Below are 23,757 nucleotides of genomic sequence, written 5' to 3' on the forward strand. Positions count from 1 at the left end.
GCAAATATCAGCATACTTGATGTTATCTCAGAGGTCCCTTAAACTGTCCTCATTTAAAAAATTTCTTTTTGCTGTTCTGATTGGGTGATTTCCACTACTCTTATCTTCCAGATTACTTATTCATTCTTCTGTGTTGTCTAATCTCCTGTTTATTCCCTCTAGTTTATTTTTTTTTATTTCAATTATTGTATTCTTTAGTTCTGACTGATTCTTTCTTATATTGTCTAAGTTTTTGTTGAAATTCTTTTCTCCTGAGTTCAGTGGGCATCCTTATAGCCGTTTCTTTGAATTCTTTATCAGGTAGATTACTTATCTACATTTCTTTAGCATTTTTTCCTCTCTGGTTTTATTTGTTATTTTGTCTGAAACTTTGTTTCTCTGGATTAGGTGAAACACCTTCTTCTCCTGGTCTTGAAGGAGTGGCTCTGCCTGGAAGTACCCTCTGTGTAGAGTACAAGAACCTGATGGCTTTGGCAGGCTTGCTGGAGCTAGAGTGGCCAAGGGCAGGCCCTAGGGAGCGCTGCGTCTGAAGCTGACTTGACGGGGCAGCTGAGGCTGGAGCAGGCCCAGGTTAGGTTATTCCTTGGGGAGTGCTGTGCCCAAGATCATATTGGTAGGACATTTGGGTCTGAAGTGTACCCTGGCTGGGGGCAGTTTCTAGGCCAAGGTTTCCTTGGTGCAGCTGGAGCCTGGAGCAGGTGTGGGCATGAGAGTCCTGGGGAGATCAAATGATGGCTCTCTCTGATCCTTTGGTCTCAGAGAGAGCTCCAGCAGTTCTCTTTCCATTTTGCAGAAGCTCTAGGATTAGTCAATGAATTCCTTCCTGTGCACTCTGGGTGCCCTTTAAAACTGCTATTTTTTTCACTGTCTCTCAGGGTGTGTGATTCTGCACTTAGGGCCCTAGGTAATTACCCTCCCTTCTGCAAATTTCTGTGTCAGGAATGGGGCTCCCATGGATCCTGTGTTTCTGTCTTTCCTGCCCATTTCTATGTAGTTCTTCTATGTGCAGTAGTTGTTCAGTCAGCCCATAGTCTTTTTCAAGAGGAATTGCTCTATATGTGGGTATGGATTTGATGTTCTTGGGAGGTGAATTTAGGGTCTTCCTTAAACATCATCTTGTACCTCTTCAATCTCATTTTTTAGTTTCTTAAGTGATAAAATAATAGTAATTTTATTGCTACTTATTTTTGTTAGCTTTTATCTTATGTTACATACAACATTTTAACCCAAGAGAAAAACAGTGGAAGAAATACAATTAAATCTTTCTTTAGACTACTTTAAGTGACTCTGTAACCAGAAAGGGTTAATTTTGAATTTACACTGGATCTGCTTCTGTGACTTTAACCCTTTTTGTTGTTATAAGCATACATAATGGCCTGCCTAATGGAAATAACCTGATCCCACCCACCTGTGAAGGACTGTGACATTCTTGAGTACTTTGTGTGGCAAATAAAGCCCAGGGCCCCAGAAATTCACATTTGGGGAGGTGGAAATCACAGAAAGATGTGACATCTTTGTTGATATGGCAGGAGGTATTCCATTTTACACCACCCATGAAATGACTGTAAGGAAGTGAAACAAACACATCCCCCTATCTGAGGCTTGCCGTTCTAGGAGATATTTGCAGGAATTAAATAGTCTTTTTACTTTGTTTCCTCACTTCCCCCCATTTCTGTTCTTTAAAAGAATCTGACATCCAGGCTCCCTTTCTAGTCCCAACACTTCATCTGGGATTCATTGACTTATCTTGTGGTGAGCAGAGCAAGCTTGAACTCAGTAACAACTCTAAGGCACCCTAAAAGATATTAATACTATCAATACTATGGTTTTCTTTTGTGTTAGAAGACTTATTTTTAAAGAAAGTTTGAAGCATAATACTTCAGTTAATTTTTAAAAGACTACTTAGAAAATCCAGTGTGAAAATGGCATAATGCTATTTAAACTTGTGCAGTGATCAGCAAAGTTAAAAATGAAATGTTTTCTCATTGACCCTTAATTGAGGTCATGGAGGTTTACTGATGTCAGTAAATGTCTAACTGACATTTACTTGGATGTTTATGAAGACATGAGGAATGTGAGAAACTTGGTGAAAATCTTAATACTGACTTTTTTCATACTTCAGGCTATGACATTCACTGTCATTTTCTTTATATATTCATGATGTCATCTGTGTCAAAGTTATATCAACTTTTTTTAATATGTACTATATTAATTTTACTTGAAATTATGATATATATTTAAAAATGAATTTAGGTGGAGACAATAAAACAAAATTAATAGGGAAAATAAAATTAATAAGGAAAAATGGAGTTCAACAAAGTAATAACCTAAGGTCCTGTAGTTGTCACTATTCCACAGTGATGTGGAGTTAAGAGAAAAAAACTAAATGTTTCATCTGATTGAATATGGAAAAGCCAGTCTTTCTTCCACATGTTTAAAACAGGAGCACGTCTTTTTTCAGAACCTGTAAACCAACTACTTGAAAGACTGACAGCTGAGTGAAGAGAACACAACCTTATATTTGGTTTCAGGTAGCCAGGGTTTTAATCACAGTTCTGGTGATGAGGGGAATGAAAGATTTGCCTGTCACACAGCAACTTTACCAGACGTAGCAGAATATCTCCAATGCTGTCCCAGTAGTTTCCTGCTTCTCAGCATTCTTCACGCACATTCTACACATTGCATTAAGAGAAGCTCTATCAGAAAACTGGGCTTTGAGTTGTTTGACATTTATTACAGTCTACAGGAATGACTAGATAAAGCAACTACTAATCCCTGAAGCAGTGTATCTTCAGAATTGTATCTTTAAAAAAATACTAAATGTATTACAAAAATTTAAGTGCTACGTCTTAGAAGTCTCATCATTTAGGCAGAGTATTCAGAGTCACTGAGTTTCTTCTCATGTAGTTTTCTTTGTATGTAAGTTGCCTTATTGAGAATTGGCACCATTTAATGCAGGTATGTGTATCCAAGGTAAAAAAGGAAGCTGACTGTAGCAAACACTTAGTAACCTATGTACCTGCATATAAGGTATCTTTCTTTTGCTGGCAAGGAAGAGACAGTCATCTTTTTATCATGTGCCCATAGATTTTTTTTTTGTTCTGTATTCTTTTTTTTTTTTTTCATTTATTTTTATTAGTTGGAGGCTAATTACTTTACAGTATTGTAGTGGGTTTTGCCATACATTGACATGAATCAGCCATGGATTTACATGTGTTCCCCATCCTGATCCCCTCTCCCACCTCCCTTTCTACCCGATCCCTCTGTCTTCCCAGTGCACCAGGCCCGAGCACTTGTCTCATGCATCCAACCTGGTGCCCATAGATTTTGACTCCTCTAGAAGGATCAGAAGTAGTTGAAGAGTTGTTCTTTGAGATACCAAAGATGAATATTCAATTAACAAGAACAACAAGAGAAAAATAACACAAAAGTCATGATATGTAACTTAAGACTGCCTGGGAACAAGTATTTAAATGGCAAAGCTAGAAATACATTAAAAACACCTTATGTTTTTTTGTTTTCAACCCATGAACAAATAAATGTAGAAAACATGTTTATCTGTTTAGCAGCGCAAACAGTTTCCATAATGCATATATTGAAAGAGAATGTCTATTTCAGAATACTCAAGATAAGGAGATATGGTAAAAAAAAAAAAAAATAGAAGGGAATAATAGCAGAATTACTTGAATAAAAGCAGTTCTGACAAAGTTGAGGGTGGGGTTTCTCCTATAAGGTTCAAGCCATGACATGTCCCCAGTTCTGATTTCTTGAGTAGATGTCATATGAAAAAAATTCCCCTGGATTGTAGAATTCATAGGGTGGGCTTACTAGCATCATTAACATCACAGCAGTTTATTTTCCTCACAGACAAGCCTGCGTGATCAAAGTAAGACATAAATTGTTAGAATGCTTTGATAATTATTTATATAAAGACAAAGATAAAATGTGGGTTTTGTGTTTATTTCATATTACTGTCTATAAATGAATAGAGGAATTCAGAATTTCTTTTTATTTGTTCACTTTGATTTTATTAACTTTCAGAGATACCTAGTAATATTTGAAAAATGGATATTTAGTCTTGGAGAAATAATTCATTCATTTTTTTCCTTCTAATTATTCAGCATGGGGATATTGAGTTTCTTCTTCATATTGTAGTCTTCAAATCATAGTCATGATGTAAATTTAGCAGTGATACTGTCTATCTTCTACAACAGTTTTGAGAAATATATACTGTATTTAATTTCTAGCATCCAAAAAACACTCTTCCTGATTTTAAAGTTGTAAAATAAATTTAGATAACTTGAGGAGAACATTTCCAGAATAATTTATAACTAGTTGAGTGTTTTGAAATGAATTTATTTTCCTTAAAAAGTAGATGTCCAATAATAGCCATATTTGTATACACAAATATGCCTTATTTTAGAAATTTATATAGTATACAGTTATATATTATAAGATTACAAATGATGGGAATAAATTGTTTTTTCCAAATAGAAGGCAAAAGTACGTATTATCTTAGGATTCCTAACTTACCTTCATTACCTGGTCTTGACTAAAAGCCTAGTGTCTCCTTCCTGTCTTTTGGTGAAAAGCATATAAATATTTACATTTCATTTTGGAAACTGTGTACTTTTAAGGGTCATGTCTTATTTAAAATTTTGGCGAGATTGTTATGCTGTGTGAATTTTCCCCATGTACTTCATCTTATTTTTTCACTTTAAAATAATTGTAGTTTATAACTAGATTTGGATGTATAATTTGTACTTTTTCTTAATGGGGAAAGACAAAAATCAAGTATTAGAGATGAGATTAAAGCAGAATTAAAGAAAAAGCTAAAGTACTGAAAAGAAGAGCCACATACATGATTCTATGGAGATGATAGTTTAAATCTGTGTAAGTACAATATCACTATTTGAAAAACGTATGGTGTTTGAAAGGATCAAAGAAAACCACACCACACCTTAAAAGCAGTTATTTAAGTAGACTGTACAACATGTGACCTTTTGTGTCTGCTTTCTTTCACTTAGCATAATGTTTTTGAAATTCATCATAGTTGTAGCAGGTATCCTTTCTATGTCTGAATACTCTGACACACACACATACATACACATAAGGCTCAATACACACATGTACATACACAATACATACATTTCTCAGTTTGTTTATACATTTATCCGCTGATGGGCATTTGGGCTTTTTTATGTTTTGGCTATTATGAATACCACTACTATAAACATTCATGCACATGTTTCTATATGGACATATGTTTTCCTTTCTATTAGGTATGGACCTAGAAGCAGCATTTCTGAGTCATATGCTAATTCTGTGTTTAACTTTTTAAGGAACAGCAAATATTTTTTCCATTGCAGCTATACTGTTTTACATGGTCACTAGTAATATTCAAGGTTTCATTGTATTTTTCTACGTTCTTGTCAACACTTGTTAGTTTTTAGTTTTTGACTGAGGTTGTCCTAGAGGGAATGAAGTGCTTGTTGAGTATTTGTATGTCTTCTCTGGAGAAATGTCTATTCAAGTCTTTTATCAATTTTAAAATTTGGACTACTCTTTTTGTTGAGTTGTAAGAATTCTTTACATATTCTGGATATTAATTGTCTATCAGATATGTGGTTTGCCATTTTTTCCCTCCATTCCTTCACATTGTTGGTAATGTTCTTTAATGTACAAAAATATTTTAATTTTTATGAAGTATAATTTGTCTATTTATTATTGCTTATGCTTTTGGTGTCAAATCTAAGAATCCATTGCCAAATCTGAGGTTATAAAGATTACCCTTGTGTTTTCTTCTGATAGCTTTACAATTTTGGCTCCTAGCTTTAGGTCATTGATTTACTTTTAATTAATTTTTGTATAAGAAGTAAAGTATGGGTCCATCTTCATTATTTGTATGTGGTTATCTATTTTTCCTTGCACCATTTGTTGAAGAGAGAGTTTTTCCCTGTTGAATGGTCCTGTCAAAAGTCAGTTGGCTATGGTTGATTTGGTTTATTTCTGGACTTTCAATTCTATTCTTTTGGTCTCTGTGTCTGTCCTTATGCTGATACTACAGTCTTTTGGTCACTATAGCTTTGTATTAAGTAGTAAATTTTGAAATTGGAAAGTGTGAGTCCTCCAACTGTGTTTCTCTTTCTCAGTATTGTTTTGGGTATTTGAGGTTCCTTGCAGTTTCATATAAATTTAAGGAACTGTAGTTCACTTTGTGGAGTATTGTCATCCTAACAATATTAAGTCTTCCCATTTATGAACATGGTATATATTTCCACTTATTTATGTCTTCTTTAATTTTTTTTCAGCAATATTTTGTAATACTTAAAGTATAAGTCTTTTGCTTTCTTGGTTAAGTTTATTTCTCAGTATCTTGTTCTTATAAATGCTATTGTAGATGGAATTGTTTTCTTAATTTCCTTTTCAGATTACTTATTGCTGCTGCATAGGAAGAAAACTGACCTATGTATGTTGATCCTGTATCCTGCAACTTTACTAAATTCATTTGTTAGCTCTGATAGTTTTTTTGTGGATTCTAGGGGATTTTGTATATATAGAATCATGTCATCTGCAAACAGTCTTACCTCTTCCTATTTCTAAAAGACATTATCAATTTGGATGCATTTTCTTTCTTTTTCTTGACTAAATCCTCTGACTAGAACTTCTAGTAAAATGTTGAATAGAAGTGATCAAAGTGATATTTTTGTCATATTCCTGATCTTAAGGAAATGCTTTCCTTCTTTTACTGTTGAATATGACTGTGAATTCCTTATAAATTCTCCTTATCATGTTAGGGAAGTTCCCTTCTATCCTAGTTTGTCGGTCTTTTATTGTGAGAGGGTGTAGAATTTTGTCAAATGTTCCATTTGTGTGTTTTGAGATGATAATGTCATTTTTTTTCCCTTTCATTCTCTCAATAGGGTTTGTATTACATTGCTTTTCAGAAGCTCAACCTTGATGGAATTCTGACTTAAATCCCATTTGGTCATGTTGTATAACTTTCTTTAATATGCTTTTGGATTTGGTTTGCTAGTGTTTTATTGAGTAATTTTGTGTGTTTATTCATAAGACATATTTATCTGTGGTTTTCTTATGATATCTTTGGTATTAGTTATTATTATCTTTGGTATTACTGACCTCATAAAATGTGCTAGCTTTGTCAGTTTTTTGGAAGAGTTTGAGAAGGAATCATGTTAATTCTTCTTTAAATATTTGATAGAACCCAACACTGAAGTCATATGGTTCTGACTTTTCTTTTTGGGGAGATTTTTATTAACTGATTCAATCTCTTTTCTTATTCTAAGTCTGTTAAGATTTTCTACTCTTGGGACTTCCCTGGTGGTCCAGCGGTTAAGACTCTGCACTCCCAACGCAGGAGGCATGGGTTCCATCCCTGATCAGGGAACTAAGATCCTGTGTGCCACTTGGTGAGGAAAAAAAGATTTTCTTCTCTTTTGATAACTTTTTTTTTCCCCCCCAAGGAATTTGTCCATTTCATCTAGATTATCTAACATGTTGGTATAAAACTGTTCACAGTATTTTCTTATAATCCTTTTGATTTCTTTGAGGTCAGTAGTAGTTATTTGCATCTTCTTTCTTTTTTTCTTAATCTTGTTAAAGGTTTGTAATTTTTGTTGATTTTCTTTTCAAAGAAACAGGCTTTTGTTTCATTGATTCTCTCTATTGCTTTTCTCTATTTTGTTTCTCTCTGCTGTAATCCTCATTATTTCTTTCTTTCTGATGGCTTTGTGTTTAGTTTCTGCTGCTTTTCTAGTTCCTTAGAGTGTGAAGATGGGTTGTTTATTTGAAATCTTTTTTTTAGTGGAGGTGTTTATAGCTACAAATTTCCCTCCAAGCAGTGATTGTGCTGCATCTTTTAAGTTTTTGGTGTATTGTGTTTTTATTTTTTTATATTAAAGTATTTTCTAATTTCCTTAGTGATTCTTTCCCTGATCTTAAGAGTGTTATTTAATTTCTGTGTTTTCGAGAGTTTTCCAGTTTTTGTTATTGATATCTAGCTTTGTTCCATTGTGGTTGGTTCCATTGTAATCACTCATTGTATGATTTTGGGTATTTTGAAGTTTTAGAATTATTTTATGACCTAACATATGGTCTATTCTGGAGAATGTTTAACATGTAGGTGAGAAGAATATGTTTTGCCATTGTTAGGTGGCATGTTCTCTATTTGTCAGATGTAGTTGATTTATAATGTTATTCAAGTCTTTTATGAGTGATTTTCTGTCTACATGTCCTCTGCATTATTGAAAGTGGGCTTTTAAAGTTTCCAACTATTATTGGAGACTATTTGTTCCTTCAGTTATGTCACTGCTTGCTTCATACATTTTGAGACTCTATTGTTTGAGATATATATATATATATAAAATTGTTTTAGCTTCTTAGTGAATTGATCCTTCACTATAAAATGTCTTTCTTTGTCTCTTGCAACAGTTTTGTATGTAAAATCAATTTTGTCTGATATTAATAAAGGTAGCCAGGTTTCCTTTTGCTTACTGTTTATAAAAATGAATTTTGTCCAATATAGGTAGGCAGGCTTCCTTTTGGTTACTGTTTGCATGGAGTTTCTTTTTCCATCCCTTGACTCTTAAGCTGTCTGTGTCTTTGGGTCTCAAATGAGTCTCTTAAAAGCTGAATATAGTTGTATCATATTTTTAAAAAAATATTCTGCCAATATCTGTCTTTTAATTGACAAACTTAACTCATTCACCTTTAAAGTAATTACTGATAATGAAGGATTTATATCTGCAATTGTGCTATTTGTTTTCTGTATTATTTTTTGTTGTTCCTCAGCTTCTCTAATACTGACTTATTTTGTGTTTGATTGATTTTTTTCTGTATATCATTTCCCTTTCCATTTCTTTTTACATATATTTTTAGGTATTAGTGGTTTCCATGGGAATTACAGTTAACATCCTAAATTTATAAAACTCTAGTTTGAATTGATACCAAGTTAGCTTCAGTAGCAGACATTGACTCTACCCCTACCTGGCTCCCTCTTTTCCTTGATGTTCTTACTGTCATAGATTGCGTCTTTATGCATTGTGTGTCTGTTAGCATAGATTTATGATTATTGTTTTATGCATTTGTCTATTAAATGAAATAGGAAATAAACAAGAGGAGTTACATAGCAAAAATATAGCATTATTAGGTTTTATATTTATTTGTGTAGTTACCTTTATCATTGTTCTTTATCTTTTCGTGTAGCTTTAAGTTACTCTCTAGTATCCTTTTATTTCAACCTGAAGGACTCCCTTTAGCATTTCTCATAGAGCAGATAACTAGTAGTGAATTCCCTTAGCTTCTATTTAGCTAAGAATGTCATAATTTCTTCTTGAAAAATAATTATGAATTATTTGAAGGGTTGTTTTGCTGAATGCAGAACTCCTGGTTGACATGTTTTTCCTTTCAATCTTTAAACATATTGTTCTACTGCTATTTAGTCTCCATGATTTTTGATGAGAAATACACTGTTAATCTTTTTGAGAAGCCATTGATGTGATCAGTCACTTTTCTCCTGCTGCTTTCAAGATTCTCTCCATCTTTGTCTTTTAGCAGTTTGATAATAATATATCATGATGTGGATTTCTTTGAGTTTGTCCTGCTTGGAGTTTGTTGAGGTTCTTGTGCTCAGTCGCTTCAGTCACGTCCGACTCTTTGCAGCCCCATGAGCTGTAGCCTGCCAGTCTCCTCTGTCCATGGGATTCTCCAGGCAAGAATACTGGAGTGGGTTGCCGTTCTCTTCTTCAGTTGAGGTTCTTGGATGTGTCTATTTATGTATTTCATAAAGTTTAGGAAGCTTTTGGATAGTATTTCAAATTTTTTTTCTGCCTTTTTTCCTTTCTCTTCCCCTTCTGGGACTCTCATAATATATATGCTGATATGTTTGATGGTGTCTCATAAGTCTCTGAAGCCTTGTTCATTTTTCCTTGTTTTCTTTCTAATCCTCAGACTGGGAAGTTAGCAACTGCCCTATTTTCAAATTTGAAGACTCCTTCTTGAATCTGTTGCTGAATGTGTCTTGTGAATATTTAAATTTCACCTGTTATACTTTTCAAATACCAAATTTCTACTTTGATTTTTGAAAATAGTTTAATTTATTTTAATTCTTTGTCCATGATTTTCTTTAGCTCTTTTAGCATATTTAAAGCAGTAACTTTCTAGTCTTAGTCTTGTAAGTTAATGCCTGGGCTTCCTCAGGATGGTTTCCATCAATTTCTTTCTTACATTTTATGTCCTGTGAATGATGCATTCCTACTACTTTATGTGCTTTGTAATTATCTTGTTGAGATCTGGACATTTTGAATATTGTAATTCTGAAAATCTGGTTCTCCCACTACACTAAAGACTATTATTATATGGTGAAGTCTGCAGTTATTCATTTGTTTAGTGACTTTTCTACATTTTTTTTTTTTTTGAAGAGCCTATATTCCTTGTCTTGTGTGGTCACTGAAGTCTATGTTCTGTTATCTCTGTGGTCAGCTAGTGAACTAACAGAGATTTCCTTAAATGCCTGGTTACAATAAGAGTAAAAAAATGTAAAAGGAATTCTGTCTCTTTAACTTCCTGCAGTGGTGCCAGGGAAGCAGTTCAAACCTAAGCTTGAATTAATAGCCAGCCTCTGTGCTGGCCACTTAGTGACCTGCCAGGTAGATCAAAACACAGAACTCTGGTTTTTTGAAGGAGAAGATCTTACTGTCCACCTTGATGCTAAAAGGTTGAATCAGGAGTGGAGGATTATTGCTGCTTATGCATGATATTGCAATTCATGAAAATCTGCTGGTTTCTTTGTTTGTCAAGCACTTCCCTGGATGCTCCGTGTGTTCAATTAGATCCCAGAGTTCTAAATTCTAGCAGTTCTTGCAGCTTAATAGTTGTTTTGGTGAGGGGGCTGACTCTAGAGCTTTATACTCTGTGATCTTCCATAATATCACTCCCTTCCATGGTCATTCTTACAAGTGTTCCAGTTTGAGCAACACGTTTTATTGTCACCCATTGGTAATTAAATGACAGGAGCAAGGGAAAAGATGAAAACAAGTTCTTACAGAGAAAATAAGCCATGAGAATCATCAATAAATATCACTTGCTCAAAGAGTATATAAACTGTCAGATGAACGCTACAGAGTTTTCCTAGTATCAGTTCCATATAGCTCCTCCCTTTAAAGAAATTTTTATTCTAGTCTAGCATCAGTATTGTGAATGAAAGCCTTAGTTGGAAGGCTTGACAGATGACATTGATTTCCATTGTGAATTTAGCTGTGGAGTATTGTCACTGTAACATGTGAACTGAGACGTGGATTCTGTGGGGCAGCCTTATCTCTTGCTGCTGACATGGGTGCCATGTTGTCCGTCTTTCTGCTTGCTCCCCTTTCTCAAATCTGTGGGTGGGTCACAAACAACTGCTCCGTGGCTGTGTGCAGGCCTTTTGTGGAGGCCTGTTATAGACAAGGCTCTTTTAACTGGGCAGAAAAGTTGCTGCCTTGGCTTCTCTCCCATTTCAGAAAGCTGAGTATGTGATGTTACTGTAGCCTTCCAGTCTATACCAGCTTGAGGAGCAGGATCCGAGGGTTGAAAATCAAACTAGGGGTTTGATATATGGTGATAAGTAGCATTGCTTTTGGACTTTTGAATCTGGTTATAATGTAAAGAGGTACTTTTTTGAACATGGGTTATTATGCATTTACTTATTCTGAAAATTCACTAGACTTCAGCTGCTGAATCCCATAAATGGTAATGCTCATCAAAGTTTTTGGTAATTACTCAGAAGAGAATAATAGATATCAGGAAAAAATACTTTCAATAAGAGATCTTGTGTTCACTGGCAGGCTGGCTGTCTCTCCAGCTCTTTTACACATACTCAATGCTTACAGGTATTAGCAAACTTAATCTTCAATAATGTAAGTGAATAAAAGTGGAAATGACTTGTTTACCTTTTTTTGATCTGTATTAAACATGCATAGCTAATTTTGGTAAACTTAGGTGAAACAATTTGCTATGGTTGAATTTTAAATGCTGGAAAAAAAGAGGGTTATGAAAAAACGCCTATCAGAATATTAGCTATATCATGTGAAAGGACTGAACATAGTATCTTGATAGTATAAAAATTTCCTTAAAAATGTTTTTATTATAATTAAACTATCTAAATTATAATTATCTACTAAGAAACAAATAGTTTTAATCTTTTCTATAGTTCTCTATGTGATATTAATGCTGTGTTCATTTGTATTGATGCTTGAGTTTAATATTACTTTCTCTAGTATTAACATTGCCAATACTATAGCTTTGGTAATGCACATTTGAATATTTAATTATGTTTCTATAAACAGCTTCTCTAATGCTACATTTTCAGTGAATATGATGGGCCTTCTGTTAGTGCTGGCATTTGAGTGATCTTGCTTTCTATTTTTCTGTTACATATACAATGAGAAGTATTCCCACCTGAGATTTCCCCGAAGTTTCACTTGGGAAACAGAACCTAATTTGAAAGATGTTTTCTGTTGTATGTTGCTCAGATCAAGCTTTGCATTGAATCAAGCCAAATGATGAAAACAGTCCAGCCTTCTTTCCAGCAGAATGCAATTACCTCTAAGGCCTATAGTAAAAGACCAACTAATTGAGAACACTTGTCTTTGTTTTCAGTTAGCAAAGATTCTTAGTTAAGAGTGTCCATTTTTTAAATTCAAAAAGGTGGGTTTACTTTTAATGAACTATGAGTTGGGAGATCTTAAAATTAAAGCATCTGCAGGTTATCGTCTTCCTCAAGGGGATGTACACTACTCCTGCGCTCGTGTGAAGTAATAATGAGATACCATAAGCAAACAGTAGATGATTCATGTCAGATGGCTCTTCAATAATGTTAGGGGGGAAAAAAGCAGCTGATGTATGGGATATTGAAGGCAGATTAAGTTGTTAATGTATATTAGTATATTCTTAATTTCCTTTTAATTGAAAAAGACATATTGACTTTAATTAGAACCATTTCACAGGAACTGTCAATTAGCACATGTCAAACTAGTTAATTCAGAACAGAATTCTTTTAATTAGGGTCTGCTTTCCCTTAACTATGGGGCCAATGAAATCAGCCTTTCCTTATCTAGATTTTAAATGTCTCTAAGACATATAATACAAATGTAGACTCTTATCTATTATTAGAAGCCCATATGGATAACATTAAAATGATGATGCTGGCATTGTTCATGCAGCACAAATCAGAGTCCCTTTATGACTGTTAGAAAAAAAATGGCTTTGAACAAAGACTATTTTAAATACCAGATTTATCCTACTTTAAAGAGACTACAAAATTTATGACATGCATGTTCACATTTAAAGTATTATTTAATACGTCTGCTCAAATAAATGGGCCTATTCAAACGTTTTGTGTGTTCTATCAGCCGAAGACACATAAAACATTGTCAAGCCATACAGCAACATTTTTCCCTTAAATGAACTGTAATCAAAAAGGGAAAACAGACTGAATGAATTTTTTTTGCATGACATAAAAATAGCATTGTTAACTTTCATTGCATCCAGAGATTTAATACCAATAGTTGATACAGTGACTAAACCACTGGTAGTGAGCTAATGTGAGCTTAGTAATCAGACAGTGTAAAATCCGCAACTTGGCTCTTGCTTAATGTAATGATGTGGAATTATAGCGTTTTAGTTACAGTTGGCATGAGGATCGGCACACAGAATAAGCTTGGTGGGGCAGGCTGTGTGGTGTTCACCTGCAGAATAGGTATGCTTATAATTTTAAAAGATAACTTTAAGTTACATGTAAAGAGAGAGTTAACAGGAGATCCAGCTTACTTTATCATGTGAGGTTTAGTCACTGTGTTACTCAGTTATAGTAAGCAAGGGTTACAGAAATTAATAAAAAGTATATTAATAAGTTAAACTTGAGATTCTAAAGATAATTATCTAGTAAGATATTATGTGTAATCTCAACTTGCTTATCTTATTGTAGGGACATTTAACTTCATAACAGTAGTGTACCTTTCTAAAGTATGCTATACTGTAACTATATCAGTGGTTACATTTGTCCAACTGAATTAGATGAAGAACTGTAGTAATTTTCTAATATTGATCAACACAGGCAAAAGAAGAAGGGCAATAAACAAATGAAAAAATGCTACCAAAAAACTCCATTCTTTTTCTTCCAGAGCTGACCGTTCTCTTCTGAACTATTTCTAGAAGCTACCTTACCTCTCTGTGTTTGACAGTGACAAACTCTCTGTTTCAGAGTGACAACCTACATTCAGCATGTCCATATTTTGTTTAGATCTGTAGCTTTTAACTTTTTGGTGTCATTTGAATCTCTGATGAAAGATATTACTCCTCTTCCCAGAAAAATTCACATACTCATACATGCACTAAAATATTCAGGATGGGAAATCTTAACTTCTTAAAAAATAATCTGGCACAACTTGCTAAAGGATGTAACCTCAGTTTGATAAAACTAACAACTTGTAATTTTGCAGGCCCTATACTTGGTTCTGGGAATATAACAATGAGTAAGATAAAACCATAGCATCTGACTCCCTGTGACAAATTATTAGCACATTTTCAGAAATTACTGTATGATTCTTATTTTAACTGCTTTTACTCTCTGAACTGTTTAAAGTTTTATCTGTATTTACAACTCTTCTACAAGTATTCAGTCTGACGGACAATTTTACATAAAAATTGTTTGACAGAGGGGCTTTGTTGGTGGCTTAGTGGCAACGAGTTGGCCTGCCAATGCAGGGGACGCGGGTTTGATCCTTGATCTGGGAAGATCCCTCATGCTGTGGAGGAATTAAGCCCACGCACCGCAACTCCTGAGCCTGTGCTCCAGAGGCTGGGAGCCACACTTCTGAAGCCTGTGCACCCCAGAGCGCATGCTCTGCAATAAGAGAAGCCACCGCAGTGAGAAGCCGAAGCACTGCAGCTAGGCAGTAGACCCGCTTGCCACAAAGAGAGAAAAGCCCATGCAGCAACGAGGACCCCGCACAGCCATAAATAAAGAAAATTATTTTTAAAAATTGCCTGAAAAATATAATTACTAGATCATTAGTGGAGGTTAATTTTATGGCTTTAACTCAACAGATTTTATTAATCCTTTTAATCTTATTTATAGTTCTATTTTGGTTAATAATCACAGGTAATATTAATATCCTAATTTGGACCCACCTTTTATTTCTGTTTATTCATTTAGATTATATAATTTACAATTATTTACAAAGAAGGCATAAAGCATGCTAATATCATTTTTAAAAGTTAGTTTCATTTAAGCTTAAAATAAACTGTTGCTAATGATCTTGGGTGGCAGTGTTAGTTAATTTCTTGATTATCCATGATAGGTTGTCCACGCTGTGCCAGGGTTTAAATTTGAACAGTGGCTGAGCTAGGTCTGTGCTGTGCGTGTTAAGTCGCTTCATCATGTCCGACTGTTGGTGACCCCATGGACCGTAGCTCACCAGGCTCCTCTCTCCATGGGATTCTCCAGGCAAGAATACTGGAGTGGGTCGCCATGCCCCCCTCCAGGGGATCTTCCCAACCCAGGAATTGAATCTGCATCTCTTATGTCTCCTGCATTGGCAGGCGGGTTCTTTATCACTAGCACCACCTGGAAAGCCCAAGATAAGTCTGGTTTCCAGGAATATCAACACACCCAGTCTTAATTCCTTTCTATCTTAAAAGGGGTATATTTTTTGTCTTTAACAGTGTACTATAGCATAATTAAATAAATATATAAAAATATAAATAGATATAAATGTTTACTTATAAATATTTATATATATGTAAACACATAAATATATAAATATAAATAAATATATAAATATACATATGCTTAAGTATACTTATGTATTTAGTATGTTGTTTTAGTCCAAATTTGCTCCTTGGTTATCTGTAGTGATTTAAATTCGTTTTTCTATTTTAGCTTATGAAAAATTGATCCTTAGTGTTTTTGCCAGCAACAATTTTGACCTTAGGAAGTTCATAGAACACATGGGCCTTAACTTAGTTTAATTATCTTAATGGTATAATAGTAGAGGTTTTATATATTGTTAAAAATAGGCAAAAATTATTCATATCATGTGTTTGTGAATCTAAACCATAGCCATTTAACTCTGACTTTGTTAGCAGAATTTTAACAGATTATTTAAATTATTAAAAGCTTTGATTTCTAATAGTTTTATCCAAAGAGGAACGTTCTAGAAGTCCCTAGAATGCTTCATTTAAATGAAAGTAGCATTGAAGTTAAAATTTTTAGTGGTTAGATTTTAAGAGTTCAAATAGAAACTTTCTCAATTATTTTATCTTCTTTCTAGATCCTTAGTCAAGTTGTATTGATTTTATTAGGAGCTAAATGCATCACTGTGTGTGGGATTTATGCTTCCTCTGTATATATATAATCCCTTCTCCGTTTTCTACCTAATGATAAACAATTGTCTGACATAGATTAATTATATATTATAATGTTTATTTATCTGTGGCCGTGTCAGGTCTTACTTGTGGCATGCAGGCTCCAGAGTGTGTGGGCTTGGTAATTGCAGCATGTGGGCTTAGCTGGCCTGAGGCCTGTGGGATCTTAGTTCCCTGAGCAGGAATAGAACCCGTGTCCCCTGCCTTGTAAGGTGGATTCTTAACCACTGGACCACCAGGGAAGTCCCTATTATATTATAATTTAACAAATTTAATTCTTTGTAACTTGAGTGTGTTCATATAGCTTTTGGAAAGTGATAGATATTTGTTTCTATTTTTATTTTTATCAGCCAATCTCAATTAGTTTGGTTCAATACTGTATTTATTGAACACCTATAATTTCCAGACACAGTTAATGTTAGGCATTATCTTACTGAATGTTACTTGAAGCATTTATTTGCTTTTCTCTTGGCGATGTGGAGTCTGTTTATTATTAATGTTCAGTGAATTAGCTATTGGCTGTTTCAAAATTATTTACTTAGTGTTTTACAATTGAAATATTTTCAAGGCCATTATCTTATGCAGGATGAATAATCCCTTCATTACAGTTTAACTGTTTCCTTCACTGATATCTTTAGAAGGTTCTGCATATGGAAAAGCTTATTCAAATTCTAGTATCACTATTTTGTGTACTTAGATAAGTTACCGAACCTTTCTGAGCCTCAGTTCCCTCCTCTGAAAAATAATACCTACATTACAGTATTGTAAGGATTAAATGAAATCTGTTAAGTGTTGAAATATGTAAAGCTTTGGTTTTTGCAATGGTTTTGTGCAGATGTGAGAGTTGAATTATAAAGAAGACTGAAAGTGAAAGTCACTCCGTGGTATCTGACTCTTTGTAACCCCATGGACTGTAGCCCTCCAGGCCTCTCTGTCCATGGAATTCTCCAGGCCAGAATGCTGGAGTGGGTAGACGTTCCCTTCTCCAGGGGATCTTCCCAACCCAGGGGGATAGAACCCAGGTCTCCAGCATTGCAGGCGGATTCTTTACTGTCTGAGCCACCAGGGAAGCCTGAGTGCCAAAGAATTGATGCTTTCAAATTGTGGTGCTGGAGAAGACTCTTGAGAGTCCCTTGGACAGCAAGGAGATCAAACCAGTCAATCCTGAAGGAAATCAGTCCTGAATATTCATTGAAAGAGCTGTTGTAGAAGCTCCGTTACTTTGGCTATCTGATTTGAAGAGCTAACTCACTGGAAAAGAACCTGTTGCTGGGAAGGATTGACGGCAGAAGGAAAGAGGGCGGCAGAGGATGAGATGGTTAGATAGCATCACCAACTCAGTGGCCATGAATTTGAGCGAACTCCGGGAGATAGTGGAGGACAGAGGAGCCTGGCGGGCTATAGTCTGTGAGGTGTCAAAGAGTCAGATGTGAATTAGCAACTGAACACCACCAACAACAACAGAAAAGTATTTTAGCATCATGTCAGTTAACATTCTCAGTAAGTATTTGTTCCTGTCCCCTTTCCATGCAAGTTTGTTGTACTAACTGTCTTTTCTGGGAAATAAGCTACCTGTTAAATAAATTCACCCTCAGATGGAAATACAAATTGTTAACATGAGTGCTCTACTAATGTGATTACTGACGGCTATTAGCAGGAGAACTGTAGCCATGTTCCTGGTGCTTGAGGAAAGGCTAGCTGGTGACAGTCATCTACTTTTGACCAGCCGTCTTTTCTTCTCTGTGCTTGTGAAATGTTCTATGACTGTCAGTGAAATGGCTTCTAACAAAACCCCTTAGTTTCTAATAGTTCAGTATAGGATATTAAAATATCCCTGAATAGCAGTATTAGCTCCTGAAAATACAAAAGAGGTATATAAAAATAACCTATAATGATGCCAACCACAGGTAATTGCTGTAAATATTTTGGTATGGTTTATGTATGTGTGCTGAGAATTTTAAGTCATAGCATTTTATTCATAATTGTGATTTAAATGGCTGCGTGGTATTTATTTTAAATCTAAGCTTTGTTTTGAGGTTTGCATTTTTTTCCTTCTAGTAAGTCATGTTGGAATACACATCTTTATATATATAAAAACTTTATTTCTGATTATTTCTTTAGGTTAATTCTTAGGAATAGAGTTACTGGTCAAAGAGAATAAACAGTAATATTTTATAAATGTTATCCCAAATTGCTTTCTAGAAAGGTATCAGTTTATACCCCCATGAACCCCAAATGTGACTTTCTGACAGAAGAGAGTTACTTTTTTGAATATACAGTTTGGCTGGTAGTTAAGACAGTTGATTTGTGTATAGTTTTTTGCTAAGTGATTCTTGTGTAATTGATTCAATTTGGCACTTATTTAGGAAGAGGCCAAATAACATTCTAATGACCAATGGGATCTTGCCTGAGATTTTAAAAAAAGATGGCTTTTAGTTTAAAAGTAATGGTTAAAGTAATATTTGTTAAGTGGTAACTAGTATGCCAGTGTGCCATAGTCATATCTTGATTTTTTTGTATGTGTTATGAGGTCTCTTCAGGGCTAAATGCTATAGTGATTTTTAGAGGAAAATGAGATTCTTCTAATGTGCAATTAAAATATTTGCATTATTGGCAGTATACATAATAGAGAAACTTGAGGGTAAAAATCAGCTCATTTTATTTTGTAGTAAAATCAAAAATAGGAAAAATATGCTAACATGATAATATCTAATGAGGGAAATGTTCTGTGCAGATGTCTGTTTTTATATTAATCTCTAAAATGACTATATACTTTTATTTATGTGAGTAACATCAGATATAAACATGTTGCTAGGAATATATATCTACTTAAAAAAAGATAAACACAACATGAGTTTAGAATTTTAATACTGTTTTAAAGGTGATTTAAACCTTTGGATAATGTAAGTTTTGAGATTTCAACAAAGATCTAATATCTATGTATGCCACTTCTGAGAGTTATTTAGATATTTTTCTCTTGTTTAACTGCATTTAGTACAGCTTCTAACACAGAGAAGTAAGAACTGAGTCCTGTATGATGTATCATTTATGGGGCACTGGGAAAAATAATTTTACTTCGTTATTTTTGAAGCCTCCTTCTAGGCACACTGGCAACCAATTTTATCTTTATTATAGTATGTAGATAACAAGGTCATATGCTTTTCAGCTAACACAAAGGGCACATGAAAAGAAAAGAGAACTGTTTGCTTTTGTCATTAGTGGTAGTTGCTCTTTTGTGTCCGACTCTCTGTGACCCCATGAACTGTAGCCCGCCAGGCTCCTCTGTGCTTGGAATTTCCAGGCAAGAATACTGGGGTGGGTAGCCATTCCCTTCTCCAGGGGATCTTCCTGACCCAGGGCTCGAACCTGCTTCTCCCGAACTGGTTGGTGGGTTCTTTACCATCTGAACCACCAGGGATGGAGTTTTCATATTATCTTTGTACACTGGACACCTGTTCATGTTTATTATACTATGCTGATAGCAGTGTGACATTTCATTAACGCCAAGTTAGTGGGAATGAAAAGCAGAATGTTTTGTTGCTCTTACTATTGTTTCAGATTTTTGTCCTGTAAATACTTTTATGATAATGAATTATTTCAGAAGGGGAATGCCTTAGGGAGATACGTTTTGTTTTAAGCCAGAGTAGGCTGCTAACCTAAATTTGGACATATCCCTTCCAAGGTAAATATATTGTGATACTAATATGGATAAATACAAACAGTTGTATTTTTCACTCTTGAATGTCACTGAAGGCACAGCTTCATTGAGGAGTGGGAAGAGAGATATGCATGCACAAATGATCACCCTTTTGCACTGAAATCGGCATTCTTCAGTCCTGGAACTAAGCAAAACAAATAATAAAGGCGCCCTGCTAGCTGTACATCCTTTACACTAACTTCACACCAACCCTATTGGACTCGATAGCACAGGCTTGAATGGACAATAACAGAGACAGGGAGTGTGGGTTTGAGAGTTGGGGAGATGAAACAGGGATATATGTAGAGGAGGTTAATACTCTAGGCTTTTGATTTTTAATTTGTATAATTAACTTTTTTCTCTCTCAAGTCTTGAATATAGAGTTGTAATTGGAATTAATTTAAGCATAGTTACCAAAATAATGGAATAAATCATTTAAGACAGGGTATCTTGTTTGTTGTTGAATATATTGATTAGCTCTAAGTAGGTTATCATGTTAGTTTATAAATCTTAATGCCTTGTCACTTGTAAATATGCTTGATATTAAAAAAATTTCTCCTTGCTTTGATTTTTTCTTTGGTATCTAAAATTAATGGGCAAAACATGAACTTCATTATGAATTTCTCCTAATTTTTTTTTTTTACAGTTTACTTTCTCAAGACTCCTTTTGGATTACAGAGATCATGTTCTTCCTGTAAACTCCTATGGAAGAATTTACAATGAGTAAGTTGATGTTCTGGGATATTATATTTTGAAAGATATTTGACTGAAATTAATATATATTATAATGTTGGCTGCTGCTAATGTGTTAGAAATTATCCTTCAAAGAGTCAAGTTGAACACAAGCCCAGTGTCATCTGATGAGGGCTGAAAAGAGGCACATATACACAATCCTTTATAAGTCTGATGAGACTGCTTGTCAGTTTTCATTTATTTTAACTTGAATCAGTACCGGGGTCAACTTAATAAAACAAAGTAATGCTAGGCCTAGGATTTTAGCAAACATACTTTAGTGGATGTGTCATAAGTTTTTAAAAGCAATTTGAGGATAGAAGTCAAATATGTTGAGTCTGTTGTACAACACAGTGCCGATAGTTAAAAATATGATAGTGTGCACTTTAAAATGTTGAAGATAAATCTCATGTTTTTCACTTTCACTTTCTTTATGTGCTCTTACAACAGCACAAAACCACAAAAGAATACAAGGAAAGTTTTGGAGATTCTAGATCTGTTTGTAGTACCTTAATGGTGGTGATGTGTGGGCATATGTCCAAACTCATCAAAATATATACATTAAATATGTGCAATTATATATATGTCGGTTATATCTCAGTAAAACTACAAATGATGATTATATTTTAAAGATATATTCTGAAGAAGGAAGAGAAGAAAATTAAACAGATGAATTCCCAAAGCATTCGGAATTCTTGATGTAGGAGGCGACAGGGAACGGCTTCACGTTTCTTTTTTCAGTCTGTTGCACGGATGCTGAGTACCTGACACTGATGCTGATGCTGATGTCGGTGTTCTTAGCATCTAAGAAATGTCAGATGTACTCTTAAGAGTTTCTCATTAGAGATCTTGTCTTTTACTGAGGCTACTGATTCACAGGAAAATCTCTGTGAAGGCAACATACAAGTGAGAAACAATTTATGACTGAGGAAGCAAAAGAGGAGGGGGAAGAAAGGTGGCAAAAGTGGGTACATAAGGGCTTCCCAGGTAGCACTAGTGGTAGAGAACCCTCCTGCCAATGCAGGAGATATAAGAGATATGGGTTCAGTCCCTGGGTCAGGGAGACCCCTGGAGAAGGGCATGGCAACCCACTCCAGTATTCTTGCCTGGAGAATCCCATGGACAGAAGAGCCTGGCAGGCTACAGTCCATGGGGTCACAAAGAGTCGCACACGGCTGAAGCGACTTAGCATGCAATATTGCTAGAGGAAACGTGAGAGGAAGGAAAATGACAGGGAATGAGTGGGATTATAAAGAGAGATTTTTCTCCATTTTGCTCAGGCTTTGGCCATCTGAGGCCTGGTCTTATTCTTTTCCCTTCCATCCTGCCTACTGTCCTCTAGCTATTAAAAATCTTACTCTAGTTCCGATGCTAATCTAATTCCTTCAGCCTTCTACCTTTCCATCTGTGAGTACTCTAGATTCACATGGCCACCGTTACTATTACTGGTCTTCTCATTCCACTGTCAATTGCATTTGCTGAAAGCTTTCCTTGAATAGTCAAATCCTTCACATAGTTACTTCAGTAGATTCCCTGTCAGTGATAATTCACTGTTGCTTTATACCAGGCCGTGTTCTAGGCTCTGGAGATAAATTAGTTAATGAGATGAAATCTTGGTCCTCCTCATCACACATATAAATATATATTACAACAGATGAATAAGTATATATTTGATTTGCTGTGAAAAAAAAAAGCAGATTAAATGGATAGAGAATAATAGAGTATCCTACTTTATAAAAGGCAGTCAAGAAAGTTTTCTCTGTGGAGGTGATACTTGAACAGAAATCTGAAGTGAGGAAGCAAACCATATGAGTTTCCCATATTGGAAATGTAGCTGAGTTTCCCAAACCAGCTACATATCGGAAATGTGTAGCTGGAAGTGAGATGACTCAAGGGCAGAGGCTTATGTTTGATGTCTTCAGGAGTTAGTAAGAAGCACAGTGGGTAGAGGAGGAGAGTGGTAGGAAATGAGGTTAAGAGTTAGACAGAGGCACAGTACAACCTGATCAGGGCCACAGTGAAGCCCTTGGATTTTATTCTAAGTGTGATTGCAGGTCATTACTCTTAGCCGGTTGAGAGCAGGGAAGCAATGTAGACTCACTTCCCTTGAGGAGTATTGTTTTCAAGTGACAGTAGAGATGCAAGGTATCAGGAGAATTCTTAGGCGCTTATCCAGGTCCATTTATTAATAAAAACACTTTGGTAGGAATGGGACAACACTACTAAAGTTCTGTTTTACCTTTGGAAGAATACTACAGTGCTGTAAGGTACTATTTCCCTAGAAAGATTTTATTGATTAGTACTTCCAGAGACCAGTGGAAATGAAGTCAGTGATGGTGAATGGAGAACCCTGACTAATATCCTGCCTTCCTGTCTTTCTCATTAAGCCTAGAATATAGAAGTGCAAGTAGTATACTTAAGCTTATCAGTTTGTTACAAAAAGTTAGATTTTGCTTATTATTTTGTATAGCCATTCCTATCAGACTTTTCCCAGCCACATCCATTCACTGTTGAGGATAGATGAAAGAACCATTGAGCCATTATCTTTGTGAGATTGCAATGCACTCACTTAATTACAAAGTTTTGATTTTGAGTACATTAAAGCCAGGACAGCTTATTTGGTTTTTTAATGGTCTAAAAGGGGATAATATTATTTTAGAAGTTTTAGTGAAATTTATTATAAGTAGGAGTCAGCAGACTGTTTCCGTAAAAGGCCAGATAGTAAATATTTTGGGTTTTGTGGGCCATATGGTCTCTGTTCTAACTCTGTCGTTACTCTGCACGACTTTGTCACTGTAGTGCAGACTCAGTCATAGACAAAACATAAACTAATGATTGTGACTGTGTCCCAATAAAACTTTATTTATAAAACAGTGGTGGACAGGTTTGGCCTGCTAACTCAT

General features: G+C 35.1%; 1 protein-coding gene across 1 annotated transcript in view; it reads left to right on the top strand.

The window, feature by feature from the left end:
• LOC122440807 (protein enabled-like) overlaps positions 1-23,757 on the top strand; it is a 133,178-nt gene that overhangs the window by 77,944 nt on the left and 31,477 nt on the right. The window contains exon 7 of the mRNA XM_043467512.1: positions 20,769-20,845. The gene's annotated coding sequence lies outside the window, so the exon portion shown is untranslated. The remainder of the gene's footprint in view (positions 1-20,768; positions 20,846-23,757) is intronic.

This window comes from Cervus canadensis, chromosome 4, assembly GCF_019320065.1.
Source record: "Cervus canadensis isolate Bull #8, Minnesota chromosome 4, ASM1932006v1, whole genome shotgun sequence".
NCBI lineage: Eukaryota > Metazoa > Chordata > Mammalia > Artiodactyla > Cervidae > Cervus > Cervus canadensis.